Source organism: Notamacropus eugenii, chromosome 2 (genome assembly GCF_028372415.1).
Source record: "Notamacropus eugenii isolate mMacEug1 chromosome 2, mMacEug1.pri_v2, whole genome shotgun sequence".
NCBI lineage: Eukaryota > Metazoa > Chordata > Mammalia > Diprotodontia > Macropodidae > Notamacropus > Notamacropus eugenii.
Window position 1 is genome coordinate 303389202 of NC_092873.1, and position 16239 is coordinate 303405440.

The 16239-nt window shown below is 44.5% G+C and overlaps 7 non-coding genes across 7 annotated transcripts; 4 read left to right on the forward strand and 3 right to left on the reverse strand.

The window, feature by feature from the left end:
* The first annotated feature begins 7812 nt into the window (after nucleotides 1-7812).
* On the forward strand, nucleotides 7813-7885 carry TRNAV-CAC (transfer RNA valine (anticodon CAC)). The gene has a single exon. It is a non-coding gene; the product is annotated as a tRNA-Val (tRNA).
* A 629-nt stretch (nucleotides 7886-8514) lies between these two features.
* Nucleotides 8515-8587, reverse strand: TRNAV-CAC (transfer RNA valine (anticodon CAC)). Its single transcript has one exon. It is a non-coding gene; the product is annotated as a tRNA-Val (tRNA).
* A 647-nt stretch (nucleotides 8588-9234) lies between these two features.
* Nucleotides 9235-9307, reverse strand: TRNAK-CUU (transfer RNA lysine (anticodon CUU)). Its single transcript has one exon. It is a non-coding gene; the product is annotated as a tRNA-Lys (tRNA).
* Nucleotides 9308-10077: 770 nt separating this feature from the next.
* Nucleotides 10078-10150, forward strand: TRNAK-CUU (transfer RNA lysine (anticodon CUU)). The gene has a single exon. It is a non-coding gene; the product is annotated as a tRNA-Lys (tRNA).
* A 647-nt stretch (nucleotides 10151-10797) lies between these two features.
* On the forward strand, nucleotides 10798-10870 carry TRNAV-CAC (transfer RNA valine (anticodon CAC)). The gene has a single exon. It is a non-coding gene; the product is annotated as a tRNA-Val (tRNA).
* Nucleotides 10871-11499: 629 nt separating this feature from the next.
* Nucleotides 11500-11572, reverse strand: TRNAV-CAC (transfer RNA valine (anticodon CAC)). Its single transcript has one exon. It is a non-coding gene; the product is annotated as a tRNA-Val (tRNA).
* A 3288-nt stretch (nucleotides 11573-14860) lies between these two features.
* Nucleotides 14861-14932, forward strand: TRNAH-GUG (transfer RNA histidin (anticodon GUG)). Its single transcript has one exon. It is a non-coding gene; the product is annotated as a tRNA-His (tRNA).
* Nucleotides 14933-16239: the final 1307 nt, after the last annotated feature.

Consider the following 16239-nt stretch of genomic DNA (forward strand, 5'->3'; position numbering starts at 1 on the left):
TGTACTTGACTTTGTTTTGAGTGAGGGAGAGCTGTGCAGGTCACCAGGCTCACTTCTCCTCCAGAGCCATCTGAATCCAGTGACCAGATATTCATCAGGATGACTGGAGATAACTCAGGATGAGGCAATTGGGATTAAGTGATTTGCCCAAGGTCACTCAGCTAGTGAGTGTCAAGTGTCTGAGGTGAGATTTGAACTCAGGTCCTCCTGATTTTCTGCACTGGTGTTCTACCCGCTGCACCACCTAACTGCCTGGAGATGGTCTAGGATGCAATGGGAGACCCTGGCTCTTTTAGGCTAAGGCCTTTTCAGGTTCAACTCTCAAAGCTATCCTGCTACAGACGTAACAGACCAAAAATATACTCCTGAGAAACCCCTTTTCCTGGTTTCCAGTAGCGAATGACTCCTGTTACTGAGGTTGTGTGTTATCACCTAATTAGCATATCTGCCAGATAATCCACTACTTTTCCGATATAAGTTTTAGCATCATTCCTGTTAAGTTGCAAGTTCCTTAAGCAACTCTGCCTGCCATACTGATGTTACAATAAACCTTTGCCAACTTGACTTAAAGAATGTTTGAGTCCGTGAATTTATTTCAGATGGCCATCCCCCTCAAATCGCATTACCTTCTCATTATAGTTGCATTAATTCTTTTCTGGGAAAATCTTTTCATTTCATATAACTAAAAGTATCTAATTTCTTATCAATTGTTGGGGGACAGCTCTGGACCGGGGTCCTCCGTGAGGACCGTGAGACGCCTGAGGGTCCGAACCTGCTTACATGGCAGGCTAGCTGTTCTAGTAAGCCACGGGGTACTGGGATGGCCCTGGTAACAGGCTGGCTCCACCCACGGGGAGGCACTTGGGAGGAGCTCGCCCGCCCATGGGAGGTACGGGGGAGGAGACAGGGGATAATAAAAGGGGATGACCACGAGAGCTGGAGGAGGAGAAACGCAATAAAGCTTGCTGGCTGCAACTCCTTTCCGGTGCTCTGCCTGTTTATTCCCCTCCCCCAAGAGGGAGAGGGAATTCCCCTCCCCCAACCAGGAGAGGGGCCAGAGACGTCCGAAGACTGGGGATAGGTAAGTAGAAGGCGAAGGCCCGGGAGTCGCCCTGGGCAATCAATGACCTCTGTTAAGAGTTTCCCTCTTTCCCACCCATTATTCCTTAGTTGTGAAAGGTACCTGATCTGCCTCTCTTCTAATTTTCACATGTGGCATGACCTTTAATTTCAGGTCATGAATCATTTTGAGAATATTGCAAAGCAGTGTAAGATGTTGGGCTAAATTAATTTGTGACAACCTGCTTTCCAGATTTCCTAGAAATTCTTGTCAAATAGGCACTTATTTCTCAAGCAATTTATGCCTTGGAATTTATTGAACACCAAATTATTGAATTCACTTTCCCCCTGTTTAATCTGTTTAATGATGTTCTTTTTCATTAAAAAAAATACAGCAAAATTGCTTCAATGATTTGTTGTTCACTCTTTGTGAGACACTCTTGTGTCTCACTCTTTATGACCATAGCACACAAGACCCTTCTACCCTCTACTGTCTCTCAAATTCTGTCCAAGTTCACATCTATTGTTTCCATGGTATTATCTATCCATCTCATCCTCTATCATTCCCTTTTCCTTTTGTTTTCAATCTTTTCCAACATCAGGGTCTTTTCTAATGAGTCCATCTTCTCATTATGTGGCCAAAATATTTAAGCTTCGGCTTCAATATTTGACCTTCCAGTGAATAGCCTGAGTTAATTTCTTTAAGTATGATTGACTTAATATCTTTGTTGTTCAAGGGACTAAAAAATCTCTGCCATCACAATTTCAAAGCAGTGATTCTGCAGAACTCAGCTTTCCTTATAGGAAAGCTATATATTGCTACTGGAAAAACCATAGTTTTGACTATACAACAAAGACTATACAGACTTGTTGGCAAGGTGAAGTCTTTGCTTTTTAATATGTTGTCCAGATTCGCTCTAACTTTCCTTCTAAGGAGAATGCATTTTTTTTTTCAGGACCCGCAAAAAAAATCTCCCTTTATTTTAAGGAAAAACACGGTGATTTATAAAGACATATTTGGTATAATTTTAGAGCAATATTCTGAGTAAAGTTAATTTACAGAGTGCCTTAGAAGGAAAATCAACATGAGGCAGGTTATGACGGCACCAAGTAAGTATCAATTTTCTTTTTTTTTTTTTTTAATTTTTTTTTTATTTTGTAATGTTTAACAATCACTGCCATACAATTGCAATTTTATCCCTCCCCACCTACTCCCCACTACCCCCCTCCCTCCCCACAACTGCATACAATTCTGTATAGATTCTACATATACTTTCCTATTGAGTATATTTTCACTATAGTCATGCTATGTAGTCAGACTAAGATAAATGAAAGAAATCGTATAACAAATCAGAACATGATACACAAACACATACACATACACAAACATGTTCTGCTACAATGTGTGAGTGACTTCCATATTTCTCTCTCTGAGTGTGGCAGGCATTTTGCCTTGAGATCCTCCATTGGGATTTTTTTTTTTTTTTGGTAAGAAGTTCTTGTGCTATTACAGAAATCTAAGTCTACCAGAAAAAACTCTCACACACTGTGGTTGTTGCTGTGCATAAAGTTCTCCTGGTTCTGTTCCTTTCACTCAGCATCAGGTCATATAAGTCCTTCCAGGCCTCTCTGAAGTCTTCTTGTTCATCATTTCTTATGGCACAATAGTACTCCATTACATTCATATACCATAATTTATTCAGCCATTCCCCAATTGATGGACATCCCCTTGACTTCCAGTTTTTGGCAACTACATAGAGTGCTGCTATAAATATTTTTGTACATGTGGGACCCTTTCCCATTTTTATGATCTCTTGGGGATATAGTCCTAGTAGCGATATTGCTGGGTCAAAGGGTATGCACATTTTTGTAGCCCTTTGGGCATAGTTCCAAATTACTCTCCAGAATGGTTGGATGCGCTTGCAGCTCCACCAACAATGAATTAGTGTTCCAACTTTCCCACATCCTCTCCAGCATTTATCATTTTCTTGTTCTGTCATGTTTGCCAATCTTATAGGTGTGATGTGGTACCTCAGAGTTGTTTTGATTTGCATCTCTCTAACCAATAGTGATTTAGAGCATTTTTTCATATTATTATAGATAGCTTTAATTTCTTCCTCTGAAAATTGCCTGTTCATATCCTTTGACCATTTATCAATTGGGGAATGACTTGTATGATTATACATTTGGATCAGTTCTCTATATATTCTAGAAATGAGGCCTTTATCCCCAAGCTTAGCTGTAAAAATTCTTTCCCAATTTACTACATCCCTCCGGATTTTGGTTGCATTGGGTTTGGTTGTGTAAAAACTTCTCAGTTTAATGTAATCAAAGTTATCCATTTTGCATTTCATAATGCATTCTATCTCCCCTTTAGTAAAGAATTCTTCCCTTCTCCATAGATCTGATAAATACACTATTCCTTACTTCTCCAGTTTATTCATGGTATCAATCTTTATACCTAAATCATACATGATTTAGGTATAAAGATTGATACCATGAATAAACTGGAGAATGCATTTTTAAAAAAATTTCATAGCTGCCATTGACTGTCTACAGTGATCTTTGAGCCCAAGAATATAAAATCTGACACAACTTCCATTTCTTCTCCCTCTATTTGCCAGAAAGAGATGGGACCAGTTACCAAGATCTTAGCTTTCTTATGTTAATCTGCAAGCCAGCTTTTACACTCTCCTCTTTTATGCTCATCAAGAGGCTTCTTAATTCCTCTTCCCTTTCTGCCATGAGAGTGGTAACATCTCCAAAGGTTTATATTTACTCCAGCAACTTTAATTCTGACTTTTGATTCATTCTGCCTGGAATTTCACATGATGTACTCCACATATAAGTTAAGTAAATAAGATGACAATAGATAGCCTTGTTGTATTTCTTTTCCAATCTTAAACAAATGAGTTGTTTCATGTTCAGTTCTACCTCTTGCTTCTTGGCCCACCTATATGTTTCTCAGGAGACAAGTAAAATGATCTGATGCTCTCATCTCTTTGAAGATTTACTACATTTTGCTGTGATCCACACAGTCAAAAGCTTCAGTGAGGTTAATGAATCAGAAGTAGATGTTTTTTTCTTCTGAAACTCCCTTGCCTTCTCCATAGTCCAACAAATATTGGCAATTTGGTCTTTGGTTTCTCTGCCTCTTCAAAACAAAACTGCTTTACTGATAATTCTTGGTTCACATATTGCTGAAGCTTACCTTGAAGAATCTTAAGCATAACCTTGTTTGTACATAAAATGAGAACAATTGTTTAGTAATTTGAACATTTCTTGGCATTGCCATTCTTCAGGATTGGGGTGTAACTAGATCTTTTCCAATCCAGTGTCCACTGTTGAGTTTTCCAGATTTGCTGGGTGTTGGGGTCCCCTAGACCATTTACGGGAACCCCTAACCCCGACCCAAGGCTCTTGTCCGGCAAGAGGCCTTGATCTCGTGAGTAATGAGATGGGGCGGGAGACAAAAGTGGTGAAGACTCCGTTTATTTCAGCTAATTCACAGGCATATATAGTCTTAGTTATGTGAAACATTCTTAAGTCTTACATTGAACCTATCACCTATCACCTTTCACATTGAACCTATCACCTATCACCTTTTCTTATATGGGTGTCTTCTCCACTGGACATCCGGAGCCAGGACAAAGAACTGCTACGTTGCAAACAAAGACGAGACCCTTCCTCCTGAAATCCATCTAGTTCCACCCCTACTGACAAGCCCCTAGGTTATCTAGGCAGGCTATCAGTGTGGCGTCCTGAAATGGATAGGGGTCGGCTCTAACTCATCCCGTTACAGCTGGGCCTCATCTTCCAATGTCATCTCTCTTTTCATTTTAATACTGTCCATGGAGTTTTCTCCACAAAGATATGGGGGGGGGGGGGTTGCTATTTCCTTCTCCAGTGGATCACCTTTTTCAGAATTCTTCCCTATGACCTGTCAGTCTTGGGTAACTCTGTATGGTATAGCTCATAGTTTGATTTAGCTATGCAAGCCCATCTGCCTCTACAAGGCAGTGATGAGGGTTGAAGGTAGGATGGGTCAATGATTACCATTTTATAAAGTAGTTTGAAATCTGAAAATATTATCCTCCTCCCTTTTCATTCCTATTTTCTGTCATTATTCACTTAACAATATAGAACTTTTGCTCCTTCAAATGAATGTTGTGATTATTTTTCTAGCTGTGTAAAGCATCTGGTTGCTAGATTGATCAATGTAACACTAAATCTGTAAAGCAATATAGATAGCATCTACTCTAAGGTGTGCAATGATTTAAAAAATGATTTGATTTACAACATAATATTTATAGTAGCACTTTTTGTAGTAATGAGGAACTGGAATTAACTGGCACAATAATGATCAACTGGGGTAAACAAGCTAAGCTATAGGAATATAATGAAATATTAGTGTCTTGTTGTTAGGCAGTTTTTTTCACTCATGTATAACTCTTCCTGTATGAAATGATGACTATGATTAATACAAAAAGTATGGGAAGACATAACTGAACTGCTGCAAAGTGAAGTAAGTAGAACCAGGAAACCAATACACATAATGATTAGAATAACATAAATGGAAAGAAAAAAACAATAAAAGACTAAAAACTAAATATGACAAAATCAAGCCATGCTTGACCTCAAAGAAGAGACATTTGAATAAGTGGGTTTTTGTGAAGAAAGATCTCTACATAGAATGTCAAGTATCTTATTGTCAGAATGTCAGAAATGTTATTTAGCTTTGCTGAACTATTTTCCCCTCTTTTTTGAATATGATTAAAAGGCCTTCTGATAATACAAGGGATTTATTGATGGTTGTAGGGAATGTAAGCAGAGATATTAATAATAAATATAATAATAAAATAACAAAAGAAAAAAAAAACTTCCAGGAACAATGAAACTCATTTTGGCAGAAAATAAGTTTAGCTCAACATCTTCCATCATATGTTACAAAAAATTGCTTCAGTCAAACTAAGACCTGGGAAAGACCTTAGCTTAAAAAGGTCGAGAACTCCCATTGGATCTGGGACATCTCCAGTCATTCTGACCTATATCTTGCCACTAGACCCAGATGGCTTCAGAGGAAAGAGTGAGGTGGGTGGCTTTGCACAGACCTCCCTCATTTAAATCCAAATTCACTTGCAAGTCATGACATCATCTTCCTGACGTCAGGGTCCTCTTCCATAACGAAGGACAAACAACAATGAACAAGAAGTACCAAATAGAAGATACACACAAAAATCACATAATTAACAACTAAAGGAGCTTGGAAGGTGCTGTCTTTCATAACTACAGCTGAGTGGAAGTTCTTAACCAAATAAGAGATACAGATGAGATTAGATGAGAAAATAGAAGGTGTTTTCTTTTAAACCACAGAAAATTTTAAAAGTTTCTGCAGGAAGAGGATCAATGCAAGTAGCATAAGAAAGGAGACTGTCATGTACAGAAAAAACTTACATCTGAGACCACTTGAAAGAAGTCTGACATGCCGAAAATTTATTCATTTATGTGACACTAAGAACCACCTGCCACTTGGCAAAGCAGGGCATTCCTTCAAACGAATATGATCAATTTCCAAGACTTTCAAATGATTAAGGATCTAATAAAATATTGCTGCAAATCAAAAATAGTAAGAGAAAAAACACAAGTCAAAATGACTCGAAAGTTTCACCTCAAACCCAGCAAATTGGCAAACATAGCAAAATATGGGAATAGACAATGGGACCTCCGGAAGAAAGGAAAACGGAATCACTGATGGTGGAGCTCAATTGAAGATTTGTTTTACCATTTTGGAAAACAGTTTGGAGTTATGTGTTCATACCCTTTGATCTAGTGAACTTATTTCTGGGTATATATTCCCTAAACCAAGAGAGGAAGAAAAGTACCGACACATACCTTAACATTCAAAGCATTTCTTTTTGTAATAGGAAAAAACCCCCCAACAACCCTGGAAACAAAGGGTGCACCAAACAATTAAGGAACAGTTAATTAATTTGTGTCATATGAATACACAGCATAATTTCTCCGTAAGAGGAGAGAAATTGGAGGAAGGGACTATCCAGAGTAAAGTAAGCAGAGAAAGGAAAATAATACACTCAATGACGGAAACGGTGCGGATGAAAGGACCCTCAGATGAAACCAGTCTTGGCCCCGGGAAGAGGTGGGAAAGGTCTTTCTTTCCCACCCTACACACACGGATCTACGTTGCCCTAGGGATGTGAAACGTGTCAGTCAACTGTCAGAACACAATTTACTGAACCATTCGCTTATGGTCGAACATGCAGGTTCTTACCAGTTAGTTGCTTTGTTGTTTTTGCAAGTACATAGCACGCGACTGTGAAAGTCTTCAAACAACTCCTGGTTGTAATTGTCATCGACTTGGATAAGGCTTTCAGGTCGTACCAGGTAATACCCCTCCAAGGCGATATACGCCCGAGAAGAAAGTTTCAGAGGCAGCCTTCAGCGAAGTGGCAGAGAGGGCTGTGGAGAGGAACGGGGGAAGATTCAGGGAGGGGTGAAAGAGAGGCGTCCAGTTGTTTGTGGGTGCGTCGCTGTTGGGAACGCCCGGTAGGGTAGTTAGAAGTGCCCGACTTCCCCTGCGGAGGCTGTCTCATTAGGTCACCGGGGAGTCCTCTGTTCTGCCACAGATTCGAGGCCCTGGGGAAAATCGTCCCTAGTCCAAGGATCTCACCGAGGAGCCGAAACTGGAGAAGGAGTTTAGGGATCACAGAATGCTGGGTAGAGTACCTGCACGGCGTTTCCGTAGTGTAGTGGTTATCACGTTCGCCTCACACGCGAAAGGTCCCCGGTTCGAAACCGGGCGGAAACACCTTCTGTGACTCCCTTTCCTTTTTGACCAACCCAACTCACTTTGTCTCCCAAACCCGCCTCCATCAACCTGTGTCGCGCTGGCAGCTGGGAACAAATCCAACGCGAATCTCTGTTGTGACCATGCGCGCAATTGCCGCTTGCTGCTCCGGCTGCGGCCTCGCCTACCTTGTTGGTGGTAGGTTGTTTGCTTGACCTACCAGAAGGACTCAGCAGCTCACACGTGCGAGTGACGTGGCCATCGCGACCTTGAGTGTGTCAGTCAGACGACTTACCATTTATGAAAAGGCTCGTCCACTAGATGTGGAGCACGTGGCTAAGCGCTGAGGACACAAACGCAGGCAAAGGACAGGCCTAGGCCAATCAACGTGCGTGCGCGCGCGCGGGCCCTTGGCCGCGATTTGCAGGGGCTGTGCTTCGGCCTACAGGTGTGGGTTTGCTTCCACATCGAGATGGTGACAGGAACCCATCGTAGATGCATCGTAGATGCGGGAACGTAACGGTCCTGCTTCGGGCTCACTGACTCAGGCACCAAAAGCCCAGCCATCCCAGCCGAGTAAACGACTCGCTTGCTTCTCTCGTAGTTCGAACCGTGGACCGTCTGGCTGTCGGAAGCGGCCAAAGATGAGCTGTTTCCGTCCGGTTTCGAACCGGGGACCTTTCGCGTGTGAGGCGAACGTGATAACCACTACACTACGGAAACCGCGCCTGAGATGCTTAACAAGGATTAGCCCCTCCGGTGCCGAGGCCTTGCTGAGTCCTTTTCTGGGATCTTCATCCACTTTGGGTGGTCGCCTTCACCCAACTCATCTGTGGCTCCAAGAAATGGTAGCGTGCCCGGCACAATCCCTTCCAGACGCTGAAGCAGACCCGCACGGTGCACCGCGAAGAGCTCGGGCAGACATCGAAGACGCCAGGGTCGTCCACTGCATTCCGGGCCGTGCCAGTCGTCCTGACTTTTCTCCTGCCTCTGGAATTCCACGAGCCTGGAAGAGAGAGCGAGGCTGATGACTTTGTGTAACTCTGCTTCACTTCAGTTCGATTCATTCCCGAGTCCAGCCATCATCCCGTGATGTCATTTGGTCGTCTTGGAAAACGAAGGACTAACAACCATTACCTGTGGAAAGCTGCTCCTGGTCTCGCAAAGCAGAGGTTTGGTCACTGGCTCTCCTGGCTCCGTCCGCCTCTCTCTCCGTGTCTGTCTCTCTCCTGTCTCTGTCCGTCTGTCTGTCTCTCTTCCTTCCCTTCCTCTAGTCCCCAGCTTAAGTGACTGAGTAAATGATTGAGCGTGTTGAGTTGGGTGACTGGTTCTTCAAGGAAAATGGGGGAGAGAAAAAAGAAAAGAAGCAGCGCCCAACGTGGGGCTCGAACCCACGACCCTGAGATTAAGAGTCTCATGCTCTACCGACTGAGCTAGCCGGGCAACGTGCTGAATTCTTTTTTTCACCTTCTTCCCCCACATTAAGTCCTCTTTTCTTGGAATATAGTCCCTAGGAGATTGTCCTCCTTAAGAATCCTTTTGCCCTTTCCAGGGTCAGTTCAGATGCCAGGTTCTCGGTGAAGCCTTCTTGACCCCCACTTTTCTTCAATGATTTGTATATGTTTTTAATCAATTGTCCTCTTGTCCAGTTGCCAGTCACACCTTAACAAAACCAAACCTTGACTTAGCTCCATCTTCTACCTTTTCTCACCTATTTACCTGTGGCTGAAAAGCAATGGAGAAAGTTACGCGATCGAGCAGAGTGAGCTCGCTAGCCATTGATGTCTAATGTGAGCTGGGCTCTTACTGTCGACAACTCCATGGAAGGGCCCGAGTTACAGTGAAAAAATCTCATCAAAGAACCCAAAGTGGGAGCTGTATGTAGTGAACAAAATAAAAAAATCAGTGAGTGAACGTGCTGATAGGGAGTGTGTCTTTTTCCCTTCTCTCCATGCCCTTTGATTCTGCACCTCTTCCACGTTCCTGCACTCTAGATGATTGCGTGCATTCCCAGACCATGAATGAACCCTTCTCGTGGCAGAGGTGCGAAAGTGCGAAAGCCCCATAGTAATGATCCCTTACACGAGTAAGATGGAGAACTGGAAGAATATGGGCGGTACTTTTAACTTTCTCTTAAATCAAAAGCCAGATTCCATAGTCCTTCCCTTCTAAAAAACGAATGGAAAGGAAGAAAAAAAGCAGCTTAACTAATTCCCTGGCTAGCTCAGTCGGTAGAGCATGAGACTCTTAATCTCGGGGTCGTGGATTCGAGCCCCACGTTGGGCGCTGCTTCTTTTCTTTTTTCTCTCCCCCATTTTCCTTGAAGAACCAGTCACCCAACTCAACACGCTCAATCATTTACTCAGTCACTTAAGCTGGGGACTAGAGGAAGGGAAGGAAGAGAGACAGACAGACGGACAGAGACAGGAGAGAGACAGACACGGAGAGAGAGGCGGACGGAGCCAGGAGAGCCAGTGACCAAACCTCTGCTTTGCGAGACCAGGAGCAGCTTTCCACAGGTAATGGTTGTTAGTCCTTCGTTTTCCAAGACGACCAAATGACATCACGGGATGATGGCTGGACTCGGGAATGAATCGAACTGAAGTGAAGCAGAGTTACACAAAGTCATCAGCCTCGCTCTCTCTTCCAGGCTCGTGGAATTCCAGAGGCAGGAGAAAAGTCAGGACGACTGGCACGGCCCGGAATGCAGTGGACGACCCTGGCGTCTTCGATGTCTGCCCGAGCTCTTCGCGGTGCACCGTGCGGGTCTGCTTCAGCGTCTGGAAGGGATTGTGCCGGGCACGCTACCATTTCTTGGAGCCACAGATGAGTTGGGTGAAGGCGACCACCCAAAGTGGATGAAGATCCCAGAAAAGGACTCAGCAAGGCCTCGGCACCGGAGGGGCTAATCCTTGTTAAGCATCTCAGGCGCGGTTTCCGTAGTGTAGTGGTTATCACGTTCGCCTCACACGCGAAAGGTCCCCGGTTCGAAACCGGGCGGAAACAGCTCATCTTTGGCCGCTTCCGACAGCCAGACGGTCCACGGTTCGAACTACGAGAGAAGCAAGCGAGTCGTTTACTCGGCTGGGATGGCTGGGCTTTTGGTGCCTGAGTCAGTGAGCCCGAAGCAGGACCGTTACGTTCCCGCATCTACGATGCATCTACGATGGGTTCCTGTCACCATCTCGATGTGGAAGCAAACCCACACCTGTAGGCCGAAGCACAGCCCCTGCAAATCGCGGCCAAGGGCCCGCGCGCGCGCACGCACGTTGATTGGCCTAGGCCTGTCCTTTGCCTGCGTTTGTGTCCTCAGCGCTTAGCCACGTGCTCCACATCTAGTGGACGAGCCTTTTCATAAATGGTAAGTCGTCTGACTGACACACTCAAGGTCGCGATGGCCACGTCACTCGCACGTGTGAGCTGCTGAGTCCTTCTGGTAGGTCAAGCAAACAACCTACCACCAACAAGGTAGGCGAGGCCGCAGCCGGAGCAGCAAGCGGCAATTGCGCGCATGGTCACAACAGAGATTCGCGTTGGATTTGTTCCCAGCTGCCAGCGCGACACAGGTTGATGGAGGCGGGTTTGGGAGACAAAGTGAGTTGGGTTGGTCAAAAAGGAAAGGGAGTCACAGAAGGTGTTTCCGCCCGGTTTCGAACCGGGGACCTTTCGCGTGTGAGGCGAACGTGATAACCACTACACTACGGAAACGCCGTGCAGGTACTCTACCCAGCATTCTGTGATCCCTAAACTCCTTCTCCAGTTTCGGCTCCTCGGTGAGATCCTTGGACTAGGGACGATTTTCCCCAGGGCCTCGAATCTGTGGCAGAACAGAGGACTCCCCGGTGACCTAATGAGACAGCCTCCGCAGGGGAAGTCGGGCACTTCTAACTACCCTACCGGGCGTTCCCAACAGCGACGCACCCACAAACAACTGGACGCCTCTCTTTCACCCCTCCCTGAATCTTCCCCCGTTCCTCTCCACAGCCCTCTCTGCCACTTCGCTGAAGGCTGCCTCTGAAACTTTCTTCTCGGGCGTATATCGCCTTGGAGGGGTATTACCTGGTACGACCTGAAAGCCTTATCCAAGTCGATGACAATTACAACCAGGAGTTGTTTGAAGACTTTCACAGTCGCGTGCTATGTACTTGCAAAAACAACAAAGCAACTAACTGGTAAGAACCTGCATGTTCGACCATAAGCGAATGGTTCAGTAAATTGTGTTCTGACAGTTGACTGACACGTTTCACATCCCTAGGGCAACGTAGATCCGTGTGTGTAGGGTGGGAAAGAAAGACCTTTCCCACCTCTTCCCGGGGCCAAGACTGGTTTCATCTGAGGGTCCTTTCATCCGCACCGTTTCCGTCATTGAGTGTATTATTTTCCTTTCTCTGCTTACTTTACTCTGGGTCGGTCCCCATAGACGTTCCAGTTCCTTCGATTTTCGTTTTGTTTTTTAATTGTATTTTCCCCAAGAAGCGGTTAGCTCATTTCGCTAGGGCGTGCCCCTAATAATGCTAAGGTCTCCCTCTAACCCGATACTAGCTATTGCACTTTAGGGGAGACAGACTGCTGGAAACCATATTACTTGTCTAGTAAACTGTGATCCACCTCAGACCCACTTGGTTGATACATGCAGATGAGGTGGTGGACCGGCGGGCGACCAACTCGGAAGCAACTCTGCAAACAAAGTGTGCGATTGAAAGGCCTATAGAAATGTGTACAGCATTCTTACTATTCAAGGCGCAAATCCCAGGATAGAGGGAGAAGCAACAAAGAAGAAATTTCAGATTCATCAAGGATTGAATTATGAAACTCTGGGAAAATACCTTTCTCAATAAACTCCTCTTATTTGCTTTTTAAGAGAAAAGGAGGGAGTAGATTGTTGGGGCAATTCACAATGGCCAAGAACCCACTGGATCACAAATTCAATGTAAGCATGTATGTACGTGTTTGTGTGGGGGCGGGGGGAGAGACAAAAAGACCAGCTACACATTTTGATTGTCTTATCCATTGAGGAAAAATGCTAAGAATGAATTTGACTTCCTGTCTGGGATAAACTCTTCAGTTTGTTTCCCGTAGTTTCTGTCACTTACATCGTTATCTGTTCTTACAAGCGGCAAAGTACCGTCGTTTAACTGGAAATTGGGAAGAAACGCCTGGATTTTTCTTCTGGGATCGGAGACTTGGGTATCGCAGAAGAAAAATTCATCCTCACCTCTCAGTGAGAATAGAGGTAATGGTCAATTAAAAGCCATCGACTGACAAGGAGACAAACAGCGGTCTTGATCCTCAAGCTCTGGAGCAAAGGTTTCGCTTTTCAGGTATCTCGTGCATAATGGCACTGAAACAACTGAACAATTTGAGTAGAAATCTTTCACTGCCTTTTTTCCTATGCCAGGGAACCCAGAGGTAGGGAAAAAATAAAATAAAATAAAATTAAAAGTCGTCTTCTTCTCGTGGGAGAGGAGGCAGCGATACTCGAAGAAGGAAAGGAGAAAACTAGCCTCTCTAGCACGATTCTTAAAGAGAACATGGTTGAGACCAACAAGCACCAACGAATTTCCAGGTTGTTCACTAGCAACAGAAGGCAGGGAATAAGCCAACACTCTATTTAACGCGCTTCGTTGCCAGTTCATTGACTTTGCTTTAATTCCACGGGATAAAGCTGACGTTCTCCCGAAACACAGGTTGCTTTTATTGGATGTGTACGACACATTCTAGTATCTCCGTCCTCTCATGCACTCACCCCTCCCTCCACAGGGAGCATGTGTCTCCTTTATTTTGTATTAAATGAAATTGTTTATTTAAAATTAAATTTAGTTGTTTCAGTTGGTTTAGCCGCTGACCAGCTGGCGGTAGGGAGGGAAGGGTGGTGGTGGTGGTGGGGAGTGGTGGGCATGGTAGGGTGTCTCTTCTTGCCCTTAGGGTGCCCTGGTTCCTTTCCCACCTCTGTCTGGCCTTCCAGATCCTAGTGGGACGTAGAAGGGTCTTCTCGATTACGCCCTTTAGGACTCAGGTCGTGCCTTAACCGGAGGTGGGGGGGAGGGGGGAAAGGTAGGGTGACGGGGAGCTAAAGAGACAGGTGGCAAGGAGAGATGGAAGTGTGGGGTGGACATTTGTGAAGGTGCAGGTGAGGAGAAACCATCCCCAAGCCCAAAGGAGTCTAGAACCTCTCATCCAAGAAAGATCTTCCACAGCCCAAAGAAGGTCAGACACCTAATCCATCTTCCTTTCTCCCAAGCATAGGTACCAGAGGCAGGCTTAACCCCGAAGGCAGAGGGGCGAAGAGATACTGATGACTAAGATCCAATAAGAGGGGTGAAAGAGCTCAGCCAAGAATAAAAATCGAGGGAAGTCGTATTATCCTCCTGATTTATTTCATCTCTTGGAACACGAGTCAAGTTCCTTGGCAGAAGGTCAGAGAGAGTAAGGGAGAAACCAGCTCTCATGCACCTGTCACCCGCTTGCCATCTCCCCAAAACATTTTCCCTGGACTCTGTTACTTTTTAGGGAAGACGAAGATTTCACAAATCACGAAAATTCAAACCCAGACAAGTCCCCAGAGGATTTGCCACTGGCTTGAGGGTGTGGGAGAGAGAGAGAGAGAGAGAGAGAGAGAGAGAGAGAGAGAGAGAGAGAGAGAGAGAGAGAGAGAGAGAGAGAGAGAGAGAGAGAGAGAGAGAAAGAGAGAAAGAGAAAGAAAGAGACAGACAGACAGACGGAGGGAGGTGTGATGTTGTGGATGGGGACTGTTGTTTTTCCCTGTGAATGGAGAAGAGTCCTTTTTCTGATTGTTCTTTAGGACAGGTTTCACAGTGCCCTCTCCACAGTGAACTCCACTCTTGGGAAGTGAGTTTAGATTTGAGTAGAAATAGGTGTCATTTGAAAGGGAAAAGAAGGATGACAGTTAAAAAGAAACAACTTCCTTGGAAAGAAAGGTTTAAATAGAGTTAAAAGTGGTAGGTGAAAGTCTCAGGCTGTCTCGTTTCCTGGCGGGCCGTGATCGTATAGTGGTTAGTACTCTGCGTTGTGGCCGCAGCAACCTCGGTTCGAATCCGAGTCACGGCAGTACAAGTCTGTTCTTGATTTTGGCTTTTTATTCTAGCCAACCACCAAGATAATTCTTTTGCACCACTGGCGCCAAGGAAACCCCAATCAAAATCCATTGCCTTCAAGACTTCCACCTGAGAGTTCTGCTTCCCTTATTTGGTTTGGGATAAATGCCAAGGGTAGGGACCAGCACTCCTAGAAGGTTCCAGTCCTATTGTCTCCAGAGAACAGTTGTGAAAGTGAAGTCCATTTTGACACAAGCCAAAAGGTAAAGTTCTCATCTTTTCAATGATTCCCAACTCCTTCCTCCTTCTGACTGGAGATAACGAAGATAAATGCAAATTTAGGAGAAAGGGGTGGTGAGTTCCCCAAGCCCAAAGCAGTCTAGAACCTCTCATCCAAGAAAGACCTTCCACAGCCCAAAGAAGGGCAGACACCAGAATCCATCTTCCCTTTTCCCAAGAATAAGTACCAGAGGCAGACCTAACCCTGAAGGCAGAGGGGCGAAGAGATACTGATGGCTAAGATCCACCAAGAGGGGGGAAAGAGCTCAGCTAAGAATAAAAATCCAAAATGAATGTCAATTTGTGGCAACATTCTAGACAGATTGATTTATATAGGCCCCATGTTCTTTCTCCACACTCACCTTACTGCTTCTTTTGCCAGTGTCCTTAAAAGAAGGAAATTCCCTTGTGATCTTTCATTTGCCTTGAGAAATAAACATGTACACATATACATATACACATACACATACATATACTCTGTGCACAGCTGTATATTTATTTTAGGTTCCACTTTCAGTTGGGGGAATCGTTATTTGCAGGGGGGTTATTGCTGTTATCAGAATATCAGATAATGTTGTCTTGTATCTAAATCTCGTATCCGATGATTACTACATGTGTGACCCTCAGTCAAGAATTTAACAGCCTCTCTGGCACTAGGTTTCCTTATCAATAAAATAAGTGGGGTTGGACTACATGGTCTTTAAGGTCCCTTCTGAGTTCTAAATGTATAACTCATATGTATAAACCTGAGGAAAATGGCACCAAGTATTCAAGATATCCTGGGCTATGCTTCCAAATTTGTCCTTTAGGTTGCAGACTAGGTCTCCATAAGGTTATATAGGGTTGTATATTCTGTGCATCTGGGCTCCTGCTACTTTGGTTCATTGTCCCTTTGTACTTTCCTTCAAGGCTTGTTGCTCTGCTTGGTGGCACTTTGAATAGAGGGCTGAGCTCTTATCTAACCCAGAAAGATCTAAGTTAAAAGCTCTCAGTCTCTAGCAGTGTGGATCTTGGTGTAATGCTAATGAGAGTTAAAGATCT